The sequence below is a fragment of the Haliotis cracherodii genome, unplaced genomic scaffold (genome assembly GCF_022045235.1).
Source record: "Haliotis cracherodii isolate W230 unplaced genomic scaffold, xgHalCrac1.p SCAF_20, whole genome shotgun sequence".
In the NCBI taxonomy this organism is placed as follows: Eukaryota; Metazoa; Mollusca; class Gastropoda; order Lepetellida; family Haliotidae; genus Haliotis; species Haliotis cracherodii.
The window spans coordinates 18,701,168-18,716,589 of NW_027266276.1; positions in this window are offsets into that span (position 1 = coordinate 18,701,168).

A 15,422-nucleotide genomic window follows, 5' to 3' on the forward strand; every position below is an offset into this window, starting at 1 on the left:
AACAAAAATATTTGGTGTGTGGATGCATTCTTACATGGTCGACCCTCATGTTAAAAATTGTTGCAATCGCATAAAAATTCATGACTTGAGGTCGAACTATAAATACATCAGCGATACGAATTTTTTAACATGCATGACTTTTACGCCATGAGAGCTATTCTCCAAAGTATTAGTTTCAGAACAAAAATATTTGGTGTGTGGATGCATTCTTACATGGTCGACCCTCATGAAAAGAATTGTCGCAATTGCATAAAAATTCATGACTTGAGGTCGAAGTATAAATACATCAGCGATTCGAACTTTTTCACATGCATGACTTTTACGCCATGAGAGCTATTCTCCAAAGTATTAGTTTCAGAACAAAAATATTTGGTGTGTGGATGCATTCTTACATGGTCGACCCTCATGAAAAGAATTGTCGCAATTGCATAAAAATTCATGACTTGAGGTCGAAGTATAAATACATCAGCGATTCGAACTTTTTCACATGCATGACTTTTACGCCATGAGAGCTATTCTCCAAAGTATTAGTTTCAGAACAAAAATATTTGGTGTGTAGATGCATTCTTACATGGTCGACCCTCATGAGAAAAATTGTTGCAATCGCATAAAAATTCATGACTTGAGGTCGAACTATAAATACATCAGCGATTCGAACTTTTTCACATGCAGGACTTTTACGCCATGAGAGCTATTCTCCAAAGTATTAGTTTCAGAACAAAAATATTTGGTGTGTGGATGCATTCTTACATGGTCGACCCTCATGAAAAAAATTGTTGCAATTGCATAAAAATTCATGACTTGAGGTCGAAGTATAAATACATCAGCGATTCGAACTTTTTCACATGCATGACTTTTACGCCATGAGAGCTATTCTCCAAAGTATTAGTTTCAGAACAAAAATATTTGGTGTGTGGATGCATTCTTACATGGTCGACCCTCATGAAAAAAATTGTTGCAATCGCATAAAAATTCATGACTTGAGGTCGAACTATAAATACATCAACGATTCGAACTTTTTCACATGCATGACTTTTACGCCATGAGAGCTATTCTCCAAAGTATTAGTTTCAGAACAAAAATATTTGGTGTGTGGATGCATTCTTACATGGTCGACCCTCATGAAAAGAATTGTCGCAATTGCATAAAAATTCATGACTTGAGGTCGAACTATAAATACATCAGCGATTCGAACTTTTTCACATGCATGACTTTTACGCCATGAGAGCTATTCTCCAAAGTATTAGTTTCAGAACAAAAATATTTGGTGTGTAGATGCATTCTTACATGGTCGACCCTCATCTTAAATATTGTTGCAATCGGATAAAAATTCATGACTTGAGGTCGAACTATAAATACATCAACGATTCGAACTTTTTCACATGCATGACTTTTACGCCATGAGAGCTATTCTCCAAAGTATTAGTTTCAAAACAAAAATATTTGGTGTGTGGATGCATTCTTACATGGTCGACCCTCATGAAAAGAATTGTCGCAATTGCATAAAAATTCATGACTTGAGGTCGAAGTATAAATACATCAACGATTCGAACTTTTTCACATGCATGACTTTTACGCCATGAGAGCTATTCTCCAAAGTATTAGTTTCAGAACAAAAATATTTGGTGTGTGGATGCATTCTTACATGGTCGACCCTCATGAAAAAAATTGTCGCAATTGCATAAAAATTCATGACTTGAGGTCGAAGTATAAATACATCAGCGATTCGAACTTTTCACATGCTGACTTTTACGCCATGAGAGCTATTCTCCAAAGTATTAGTTTCAGAACAAAAATATTTGGTGTGTGGATGCATTCTTACATGGTCGACCCTCATGTTAAAAATTGTTGCAATCGCATAAAAATTCATGACTTGAGGTCGAAGTATAAATACATCAACGATTCGAACTTTTTCACATGCATGACTTTTACGCCATGAGAGCTATTCTCCAAAGTATTAGTTTCAGAACAAAAATATTTGGTGTGTGGATGCATTCTTACATGGTCGACCCTCATGAAAAAAATTGTTGCAATCGGATAAAAATTCATGACTTGAGGTCGAACTATAAATACATCAGCGATTCGAACTTTTTCACATGCATGACTTTTACGCCATGAGAGCTATTCTCCAAAGTATTAGTTTCAGAACAAAAATATTTGGTGTGTGGATGCATTCTTACATGGTCGACCCTCATGAAAAAAATTGGCGCAATTGCATAAAAATTCATGACTTGAGGTCGAAGTATAAATACATCAGCGATTCGAACTTTTTCACATGCATGACTTTTACGCCATGAGAGCTATTCTCCAAAGTATTAGTTTCAGAACAAAAATAGTTGGTGTGTGGATGCATTCTTACATGGTCGACCCTCATGTTAAAAATTGTTGCAATCGCATAAAAATTCATGACTTGAGGTCGAAGTATAAATACATCAACGATTCGAACTTTTTCACATGCATGACTTTTACGCCATGAGAGCTATTCTCCAAAGTATTAGTTTCAGAACAAAAATATTTGGTGTGTGGATGCATTCTTACATGGTCGACCCTCATGAAAAAAATTGTTGCAATCGGATAAAAATTCATGACTTGAGGTCGAACTATAAATACATCAGCGATTCGAACTTTTTCACATGCATGACTTTTACGCCATGAGAGCTATTCTCCAAAGTATTAGTTTCAGAACAAAAATATTTGGTGTGTGGATGCATTCTTACATGGTCGACCCTCATGAAAAGAATTGTCGCAATTGCATAAAAATTCATGACTTGAGGTCGAAGTATAAATACATCAGCGATTCGAACTTTTTCACATGCATGACTTTTACGCCATGAGAGCTATTCTCCAAAGTATTAGTTTCAGAACAAAAATATTTGGTGTGTAGATGCATTCTTACATGGTCGACCCTCATGTTAAAAATTGTTGCAATCGCATAAAAATTCATGACTTGAGGTCGAACTATAAATACATCAGCGATTCGAACTTTTTCACATGCATGACTTTTACGCCATGAGAGCTGTTCTCCAAAGTATTAGTTTCAGAACAAAAATATTTGGTGTGTGGATGCATTCTTACATGGTCGACCCTCATGAAAAGAATTGTCGCAATTGCATAAAAATTCATGACTTGAGGTCGAAGTATAAATACATCAGCGATTCGAACTTTTTCACATGCATGACTTTTACGCCATGAGAGCTATTCTCCAAAGTATTAGTTTCAGAACAAAAATATTTGGTGTGTGGATGCATTCTTACATGGTCGACCCTCATGAAAAGAATTGTCGCAATTGCATTAAAATTCATGACTTGAGGTCGAAGTATAAATACATCAGCGATTCGAACTTTTTCACATGCATGACTTTTACGCCATGAGAGCTATTCTCCAAAGTATTAGTTTCAGAACAAAAATATTTGGTGTGTAGATGCATTCTTACATGGTCGACCCTCATTTTAAAAATTGGCGCAATTGCATAAAAATTCATGACTTGAGGTCGAACTATAAATACATCAGCGATTCGAACTTTTTCACATGCATGACTTTTACGCCATGAGAGCTATTCTCCAAAGTATTAGTTTCAGAACAAAAATATTTGGTGTGTGGATGCATTCTTACATGGTCGACCCTCATGAAAAAAATTGTTGCAATCGCATTAAAATTCATGACTTGAGGTCGAACAATAAATACATCAGCGATTCGAACTTTTTCACATGCATGACTTTTAAGCCATGAGAGCTATTCTCCAAAGTATTAGTTTCAGAACAAAAATATTTGGTGTGTGGATGCATTCTTACATGGTCGACCCTCATGAAATAAATTGTTGCAATCGCATAAAAATTCATGACTTGAGGTTGAAGTATAAATACATCAGCGATTCGAACTTTTTCACATGCATGACTCTTACGCCATGAGAGCTATTCTCCAAAGTATTAGATTCAGAACAAAAATATTTGGTGTGTGGATGCATTCTTACATGGTCGACCCTCATCAGAAAAATTGGCGCAATTGCATAAAAATTCATGACTTGAGGTCGAAGTATAAATACATCAACGATTCGAACTTTTTCACATGCATGACTTTTACGCCATGAGAGCTATTCTCCAAAGTATTAGTTTCAGAACAAAAATATTTGGTGTGTGGATGCATTCTTACATGGTCGACCCTCATAAAAAAAAATTGTTGCAATCGCATTAAAATTCATGACTTGAGGTCGAACTATAAATACATCAGCGATTCGAACTTTTTCACATGCATGACTTTTACGCCATGAGAGCTATTCTCCAAAGTATTAGTTTCAGAACAAAAATATTTGGTGTGTGGATGCATTCTTACATGGTCGACCCCCATGAAAAAAATTGGTGCAATTGCATAAAAATTCATGACTTGAGGTTGAAGTATAAATACATCAGCGATTCGAACTTTTTCACATGCATGACTCTTACGCCATGAGAGCTATTCTCCAAAGTATTAGTTTCAGAACAAAAATATTTGGTGTGTGGATGCATTCTTACATGGTCGACCCTCATGAAAAAAATTGGCGCAATTGCATAAAAATTCATGACTTGAGGTCGAAGTATAAATACATCAGCGATTCGAACTTTTTCACATGCATGACTTTTACGCCATGAGAGCTATTCTCCAAAGTATTAGTTTCAGAACAAAAATATTTGGTGTGTGGATGCATTCTTACATGGTCGACCCTCATGAAAAAAATTGTTGCAATCGGATAAAGATTCATGACTTGAGGTCGAACTATAAATACATCAGCGATTCGAACTTTTTCACATGCATGACTTTTACGCCATGAGAGCTATTCTCCAAAGTATTAGTTTCAGAACAAAAATATTTGGTGTGTGGATGCATTCTTACATGGTCGACCCTCATGAAAAGAATTGTCGCAATCGCATAAAAATTCATGACTTGAGGTCGAAGTATAAATACATCAACGATTCGAACTTTTTCACATGCATGACTTTTACGCCATGAGAGCTATTCTCCAAAGTATTAGTTTCAGAACAAAAAGATTGGGGTGTGGATGCATTCTTACATGGTCGACCCTGATGTTAAAAATTGTTGCAATCGCATAAAAATTCATGACTTGAGGTCGAAGTATAAATACATCAACGATTCGAACTTTTTCACATGCATGACTTTTACGCCATGAGAGCTATTCTCCAAAGTATTAGTTTCAGAACAAAATTTTTGGGTGTGTGGATGCATTCTTACATGGTCGACCCTCATGAAAAGAATTGTCGCAATTGCATAAAAATTCATGACTTGAGGACGAAGTATAAATACATCAACGATTCGAACTTTTTCACATGCAAGAATTTTACGCCATGAGAGCTATTCTCCAAAGTATTAGTTTCAGAACAAAAATATTTGGTGTGTGGATGCATTCTTACATGGTCGACCCTCATGAAATAAATTGGTGCAATCGCATAAAAATTCATGACTTGAGGTTGAAGTATAAATACATCAACGATTCGAACTTTTTCACATGCATGACTTTTACGCCATGAGAGCTATTCTCCAAAGTATTAGTTTCAGAACAAAAATATTTGGTGTGTGGATGCATTCTTACATGGTCGACCCTCATGAAATAAATTGTTGCAATCGCAATAAAATTCATGACTTGAGGTCGAACTATAAATACATCAGCGATTCGAACTTTTTCACATGCATGACTTTTACGCCATGAGAGCTATTCTCCAAAGTATTAGTTTCAGAACAAAAATATTTGGTGTGTGGATGCATTCTTACATGGTCGACCCTCATGAAAAAAATTGGTGCAATTGCATAAAAATTCATGACTTGAGGTTGAAGTATAAATACATCAGCGATTCGAACTTTTTCACATGCATGACTCTTACGCCATGAGAGCTATTCTCCAAAGTATTAGTTTCAGAACAAAAATATTTGGTGTGTGGATGCATTCTTACATGGTCGACCCTCATCAGAAAAATTGGCGCAATTGCATAAAAATTCATGACTTGAGGTCGAAGTATAAATACATCAGCGATTCGAACTTTTTCACATGCATGACTTTTACGCCATGAGAGCTATTCTCCAAAGTATTAGTTTCAGAACAAAAATATTTGGTGTGTGGATGCATTCTTACATGGTCGACCCTCATGAAAAGAATTGTCGCAATTGCATAAAAATTCATGACTTGAGGTCGAAGTATAAATACATCAGCGATTCGAACTTTTTCACATGCATGACTTTTACGCAATGAGAGCTATTCTCCAAAGTATTAGTTTCAGAACAAAAATATTTGGTGTGTAGATGCATTCTTACATGGTCGACCCTCATTTTAAAAATTGGCGCAATTGCATAAAAATTCATGACTTGAGGTCGAACTATAAATACATCAGCGATTCGAACTTTTTCACATGCATGACTTTTACGCCATGAGAGCTATTCTCCAAAGTATTAGTTTCAGAACAAAAATATTTGGTGTGTGGATGCATTCTTACATGGTCGACCCTCATGAAAAAAATTGTTGCAATCGCATTAAAATTCATGACTTGAGGTCGAACAATAAATACATCAGCGATTCGAACTTTTTCACATGCATGACTTTTAAGCCATGAGAGCTATTCTCCAAAGTATTAGTTTCAGAACAAAAATATTTGGTGTGTGGATGCATTCTTACATGGTCGACCCTCATGAAATAAATTGTTGCAATCGCATAAAAATTCATGACTTGAGGTTGAAGTATAAATACATCAGCGATTCGAACTTTTTCACATGCATGACTCTTACGCCATGAGAGCTATTCTCCAAAGTATTAGATTCAGAACAAAAATATTTGGTGTGTGGATGCATTCTTACATGGTCGACCCTCATCAGAAAAATTGGCGCAATTGCATAAAAATTCATGACTTGAGGTCGAAGTATAAATACATCAACGATTCGAACTTTTTCACATGCATGACTTTTACGCCATGAGAGCTATTCTCCAAAGTATTAGTTTCAGAACAAAAATATTTGGTGTGTGGATGCATTCTTACATGGTCGACCCTCATAAAAAAAAATTGTTGCAATCGCATTAAAATTCATGACTTGAGGTCGAACTATAAATACATCAGCGATTCGAACTTTTTCACATGCATGACTTTTACGCCATGAGAGCTATTCTCCAAAGTATTAGTTTCAGAACAAAAATATTTGGTGTGTGGATGCATTCTTACATGGTCGACCCCCATGAAAAAAATTGGTGCAATTGCATAAAAATTCATGACTTGAGGTTGAAGTATAAATACATCAGCGATTCGAACTTTTTCACATGCATGACTCTTACGCCATGAGAGCTATTCTCCAAAGTATTAGTTTCAGAACAAAAATATTTGGTGTGTGGATGCATTCTTACATGGTCGACCCTCATCAGAAAAATTGGCGCAATTGCATAAAAATTCATGACTTGAGGTCGAAGTATAAATACATCAGCGATTCGAACTTTTTCACATGCATGACTTTTACGCCATGAGAGCTATTCTCCAAAGTATTAGTTTCAGAACAAAAATATTTGGTGTGTGGATGCATTCTTACATGGTCGACCCTCATGAAAAAAATTGTTGCAATCGGATAAAGATTCATGACTTGAGGTCGAACTATAAATACATCAGCGATTCGAACTTTTTCACATGCATGACTTTTACGCCATGAGAGCTATTCTCCAAAGTATTAGTTTCAGAACAAAAATATTTGGTGTGTGGATGCATTCTTACATGGTCGACCCTCATGAAAAGAATTGTCGCAATCGCATAAAAATTCATGACTTGAGGTCGAAGTATAAATACATCAACGATTCGAACTTTTTCACATGCATGACTTTTACGCCATGAGAGCTATTCTCCAAAGTATTAGTTTCAGAACAAAAAGATTGGGGTGTGGATGCATTCTTACATGGTCGACCCTGATGTTAAAAATTGTTGCAATCGCATAAAAATTCATGACTTGAGGTTGAAGTATAAATACATCAACGATTCGAACTTTTCACATGCATGACTTTTACGCCATGAGAGCTATTCTCCCAAGTATTAGATTCAGAACAAAAATATTTGGTGTGTGGATGCATTCTTACATGGTCGACCCTCATGAAAAAAATTGTTGCAATCGCATAAAAATTCATGACTTGAGGTCGAACTATAAATACATCAGCGATTCGAACTTTTTCACATGCATGACTTTTACGCCATGAGAGCTATTCTCCAAAGTATTAGTTTCAGAACAAAAATATTTGGTGTGTGGATGCATTCTTACATGGTCGACCCTCATGAAAAAAATTGGTGCAATCGCATAAAAATTCATGACTTGAGGTCGAAGTATAAATACATCAACGATTCGAACTTTTTCACATGCATGACGTTTACGCCATGAGAGCTATTCTCCAAAGTATTAGTTTCAGAACAAAATTTTTGGGTGTGTGGATGCATTCTTACATGGTCGACCCTCATGAAAAGAATTGTCGCAATTGCATAAAAATTCATGACTTGAGGACGAAGTATAAATACATCAACGATTCGAACTTTTTCACATGCAAGAATTTTACGCCATGAGAGCTATTCTCCAAAGTATTAGTTTCAGAACAAAAATATTTGGTGTGTGGATGCATTCTTACATGGTCGACCCTCATGAAATAAATTGGTGCAATCGCATAAAAATTCATGACTTGAGGTCGAAGTATAAATACATCAACGATTCGAACTTTTTCACATGCATGACGTTTACGCCATGAGAGCTATTCTCCAAAGTATTAGTTTCAGAACAAAATTTTTGGGTGTGTGGATGCATTCTTACATGGTCGACCCTCATGAAAAAAATTGGTGCAATCGCATAAAAATTCATGACTTGAGGTCGAAGTATAAATACATCAACGATTCGAACTTTTTCACATGCATGACTTTTACGCCATGAGAGCTATTCTCCAAAGTATTAGTTTCAGAACAAAATTTTTGGGTGTGTGGATGCATTCTTACATGGTCGACCCTCATGAAAAGAATTGTCGCAATTGCATAAAAATTCATGACTTGAGGACGAAGTATAAATACATCAACGATTCGAACTTTTTCACATGCAAGAATTTTACGCCATGAGAGCTATTCTCCAAAGTATTAGTTTCAGAACAAAAATATTTGGTGTGTGGATGCATTCTTACATGGTCGACCCTCATGAAATAAATTGGTGCAATTGCATAAAAATTCATGACTTGAGGTTGAAGTATAAATACATCAACGATTCGAACTTTTTCACATGCATGACTTTTACGCCATGAGAGCTATTCTCCAAAGTATTAGTTTCAGAACAAAAATATTTGGTGTGTGGATGCATTCTTACATGGTCGACCCTCATGAAATAAATTGTTGCAATCGCAATAAAATTCATGACTTGAGGTCGAACTATAAATACATCAGCGATTCGAACTTTTTCACATGCATGACTTTTACGCCATGAGAGCTATTCTCCAAAGTATTAGTTTCAGAACAAAAATATTTGGTGTGTGGATGCATTCTTACATGGTCGACCCTCATGAAAAAAATTGGTGCAATTGCATAAAAATTCATGACTTGAGGTTGAAGTATAAATACATCAGCGATTCGAACTTTTTCACATGCATGACTCTTACGCCATGAGAGCTATTCTCCAAAGTATTAGTTTCAGAACAAAAATATTTGGTGTGTGGATGCATTCTTACATGGTCGACCCTCATCAGAAAAATTGGCGCAATTGCATAAAAATTCATGACTTGAGGTCGAAGTATAAATACATCAGCGATTCGAACTTTTTCACATGCATGACTTTTACGCCATGAGAGCTATTCTCCAAAGTATTAGTTTCAGAACAAAAATATTTGGTGTGTGGATGCATTCTTACATGGTCGACCCTCATGAAAAAAATTGTTGCAATCGGATAAAGATTCATGACTTGAGGTCGAACTATAAATACATCAGCGATTCGAACTTTTTCACATGCATGACTTTTACGCCATGAGAGCTATTCTCCAAAGTATTAGTTTCAGAACAAAAATATTTGGTGTGTGGATGCATTCTTACATGGTCGACCCTCATGAAAAGAATTGTCGCAATCGCATAAAAATTCATGACTTGAGGTCGAAGTATAAATACATCAACGATTCGAACTTTTTCACATGCATGACTTTTACGCCATGAGAGCTATTCTCCAAAGTATTAGTTTCAGAACAAAAAGATTGGGGTGTGGATGCATTCTTACATGGTCGACCCTGATGTTAAAAATTGTTGCAATCGCATAAAAATTCATGACTTGAGGTTGAAGTATAAATACATCAACGATTCGAACTTTTCACATGCATGACTTTTACGCCATGAGAGCTATTCTCCCAAGTATTAGATTCAGAACAAAAATATTTGGTGTGTGGATGCATTCTTACATGGTCGACCCTCATGAAAAAAATTGTTGCAATCGCATAAAAATTCATGACTTGAGGTCGAACTATAAATACATCAGCGATTCGAACTTTTTCACATGCATGACTTTTACGCCATGAGAGCTATTCTCCAAAGTATTAGTTTCAGAACAAAAATATTTGGTGTGTGGATGCATTCTTACATGGTCGACCCTCATGAAAAAAATTGGTGCAATCGCATAAAAATTCATGACTTGAGGTCCAAGTATAAATACATCAACGATTCGAACTTTTTCACATGCATGACGTTTACGCCATGAGAGCTATTCTCCAAAGTATTAGTTTCAGAACAAAATTTTTGGGTGTGTGGATGCATTCTTACATGGTCGACCCTCATGAAAAGAATTGTCGCAATTGCATAAAAATTCATGACTTGAGGACGAAGTATAAATACATCAACGATTCGAACTTTTTCACATGCAAGAATTTTACGCCATGAGAGCTATTCTCCAAAGTATTAGTTTCAGAACAAAAATATTTGGTGTGTGGATGCATTCTTACATGGTCGACCCTCATGAAATAAATTGGTGCAATCGCATAAAAATTCATGACTTGAGGTCGAAGTATAAATACATCAACGATTCGAACTTTTTCACATGCATGACGTTTACGCCATGAGAGCTATTCTCCAAAGTATTAGTTTCAGAACAAAATTTTTGGGTGTGTGGATGCATTCTTACATGGTCGACCCTCATGAAAAAAATTGGTGCAATCGCATAAAAATTCATGACTTGAGGTCGAAGTATAAATACATCAACGATTCGAACTTTTTCACATGCATGACTTTTACGCCATGAGAGCTATTCTCCAAAGTATTAGTTTCAGAACAAAATTTTTGGGTGTGTGGATGCATTCTTACATGGTCGACCCTCATGAAAAGAATTGTCGCAATTGCATAAAAATTCATGACTTGAGGACGAAGTATAAATACATCAACGATTCGAACTTTTTCACATGCAAGAATTTTACGCCATGAGAGCTATTCTCCAAAGTATTAGTTTCAGAACAAAAATATTTGGTGTGTGGATGCATTCTTACATGGTCGACCCTCATGAAATAAATTGGTGCAATCGCATAAAAATTCATGACTTGAGGTTGAAGTATAAATACATCAACGATTCGAACTTTTTCACATGCATGACTTTTACGCCATGAGAGCTATTCTCCAAAGTATTAGTTTCAGAACAAAAATATTTGGTGTGTGGATGCATTCTTACATGGTCGACCCTCATGAAATAAATTGTTGCAATCGCAATAAAATTCATGACTTGAGGTCGAACTATAAATACATCAGCGATTCGAACTTTTTCACATGCATGACTTTTACGCCATGAGAGCTATTCTCCAAAGTATTAGTTTCAGAACAAAAATATTTGGTGTGTGGATGCATTCTTACATGGTCGACCCTCATGAAAAAAATTGTTGCAATCGCATAAAAATTCATGACTTGAGGTTGAAGTATAAATACATCAGCGATTCGAACTTTTTCACATGCATGACTTTTACGCCATGAGAGCTATTCTCCAAAGTATTAGTTTCAGAACAAAAATATTTGGTGTGTGGATGCATTCTTACATGGTCGACCCTCATTTTAAAAATTGTCGCAATTGCATAAAAATTCATGACTTGAGGTTGAAGTATAAATACATCAGCGATTCGAACTTTTTCACATGCATGACTTTTACGCAATGAGAGCTATTCTCCAAAGTATTAGTTTCAGAACAAAAATATTTGGTGTGTGGATGCATTCTTACATGGTCGACCCTCATGAAAAAAATTGGTGCAATTGCATAAAAATTCATGACTTGAGGTTGAAGTATAAATACATCAACGATTCGAACTTTTTCACATGCAGGACTTTTACGCCATGAGAGCTATTCTCCAAAGTATTAGTTTCAGAACAAAAATATTTGGTGTGTGGATGCATTTTTACATGGTCGACCCTCATGAGAAAAATTGTTGCAATCGCATAAAAATTCATGACTTGAGGTCGAACTATAAATACATCAGCGATTCGAACTTTTTCACATGCATGACTTTTACGCCATGAGAGCTATTCTCCAAAGTATTAGTTTCAGAACAAAAATATTTGGTGTGTGGATGCATTCTTACATGGTCGACCCTCATGTTAAAAATTGTTGCAATCGCATAAAAATTCATGACTTGAGGTTGAAGTATAAATACATCAGCGATTCGAACTTTTTCACATGCATGACTTTTACGCCATGAGAGCTATTCTCCAAAGTATTAGTTTCAGAACAAAAATATTTGGTGTGTGGATGCATTCTTACATGGTCGACCCTCATTTTAAAAATTGGCGCAATTGCATAAAAATTCATGACTTGAGGTTGAAGTATAAATACATCAGCGATTCGAACTTTTTCACATGCATGACTTTTACGCCATGAGAGCTATTCTCCAAAGTATTAGTTTCAGAACAAAAAGATTGGGGTGTGGATGCATTCTTACATGGTCGACCCTGATGTTAAAAATTGTTGCAATCGCATAAAAATTCATGACTTGAGGTTGACGTATAAATACATCAACGATTCGAACTTTTCACATGCATGACTTTTACGCCATGAGAGCTATTCTCCCAAGTATTAGTTTCAGAACAAAAATATTTGGTGTGTGGATGCATTCTTACATGGTCGACCCTCATGAAAAAAATTGTTGCAATCGCATAAAAATTCATGACTTGAGGTTGAAGTATAAATACATCAACGATTCGAACTTTTCACATGCATGACTTTTACGCCATGAGAGCTATTCTCCCAAGTATTAGTTTCAGAACAAAAATATTTGGTGTGTGGATGCATTCTTACATGGTCGACCCTCATTTTAAAAATTGTTGCAATCGCATAAAAATTCATGACTTGAGGTCGAACTATAAATACATCAGCGATTCGAACTTTTTCACATGCATGACTTTTACGCCATGAGAGCTATTCTCCAAAGTATTAGTTTCAGAACAAAAATATTTGGTGTGTGGATGCATTCTTACATGGTCGACCCTCATGAAAAAAATTGGTGCAATCGCATAAAAATTCATGACTTGAGGTCGAAGTATAAATACATCAACGATTCGAACTTTTTCACACGCATGACGTTTACGCCATGAGAGCTATTCTCCAAAGTATTAGTTTCAGAACAAAATTTTTGGGTGTGTGGATGCATTCTTACATGGTCGACCCTCATGAAAAGAATTGTCGCAATTGCATAAAAATTCATGACTTGAGGACGAAGTATAAATACATCAACGATTCGAACTTTTTCACATGCAAGAATTTTACGCCATGAGAGCTATTCTCCAAAGTATTAGTTTCAGAACAAAAATATTTGGTGTGTGGATGCATTCTTACATGGTCGACCCTCATGAAATAAATTGGTGCAATCGCATAAAAATTCATGACTTGAGGTCGAAGTATAAATACATCAACGATTCGAACTTTTTCACATGCATGACGTTTACGCCATGAGAGCTATTCTCCAAAGTATTAGTTTCAGAACAAAATTTTTGGGTGTGTGGATGCATTCTTACATGGTCGACCCTCATGAAAAAAATTGGTGCAATCGCATAAAAATTCATGACTTGAGGTCGAAGTATAAATACATCAACGATTCGAACTTTTTCACATGCATGACTTTTACGCCATGAGAGCTATTCTCCAAAGTATTAGTTTCAGAACAAAATTTTTGGGTGTGTGGATGCATTCTTACATGGTCGACCCTCATGAAAAGAATTGTCGCAATTGCATAAAAATTCATGACTTGAGGACGAAGTATAAATACATCAACGATTCGAACTTTTTCACATGCAAGAATTTTACGCCATGAGAGCTATTCTCCAAAGTATTAGTTTCAGAACAAAAATATTTGGTGTGTGGATGCATTCTTACATGGTCGACCCTCATGAAATAAATTGGTGCAATCGCATAAAAATTCATGACTTGAGGTTGAAGTATAAATACATCAACGATTCGAACTTTTTCACATGCATGACTTTTACGCCATGAGAGCTATTCTCCAAAGTATTAGTTTCAGAACAAAAATATTTGGTGTGTGGATGCATTCTTACATGGTCGACCCTCATGAAAAAAATTGTTGCAATCGCATTAAAATTCATGACTTGAGGTCGAACTATAAATACATCAGCGATTCGAACTTTTTCACATGCATGACTTTTACGCCATGAGAGCTATTCTCCAAAGTATTAGTTTCAGAACAAAAATATTTGGTGTGTGGATGCATTCTTACATGGTCGACCCTCATTTTAAAAATTGTTGCAATCGCATAAAAATTCATGACTTGAGGTTGAAGTATAAATACATCAGCGATTCGAACTTTTTCACATGCATGACTTTTACGCCATGAGAGCTATTCTCCAAAGTATTAGTTTCAGAACAAAAATATTTGGTGTGTGGATGCATTCTTACATGGTCGACCCTCATGAAAAAAATTGGCGCAATTGCATAAAAATTCATGACTTGAGGTTGAAGTATAAATACATCAGCGATTCGAACTTTTTCACATGCATGACTTTTACGCAATGAGAGCTATTCTCCAAAGTATTAGTTTCAGAACAAAAATATTTGGTGTGTGGATGCATTCTTACATGGTCGACCCTCATGAAAAAAATTGGTGCAATTGCATAAAAATTCATGACTTGAGGTTGAAGTATAAATACATCAACGATTCGAACTTTTTCACATGCAGGACTTTTACGCCATGAGAGCTATTCTCCAAAGTATTAGTTTCAGAACAAAAATATTTGGTGTGTGGATGCATTTTTACATGGTCAACCCTCATGAGAAAAATTGTTGCAATCGCATAAAAATTCATGACTTGAGGTCGAACTATAAATACATCAGCGATTCGAACTTTTTCACATGCATGACTTTTACGCCATGAGAGCTATTCTCCAAAGTATTAGTTTCAGAACAAAAATATTTGGTGTGTGGATGCATTCTTACAT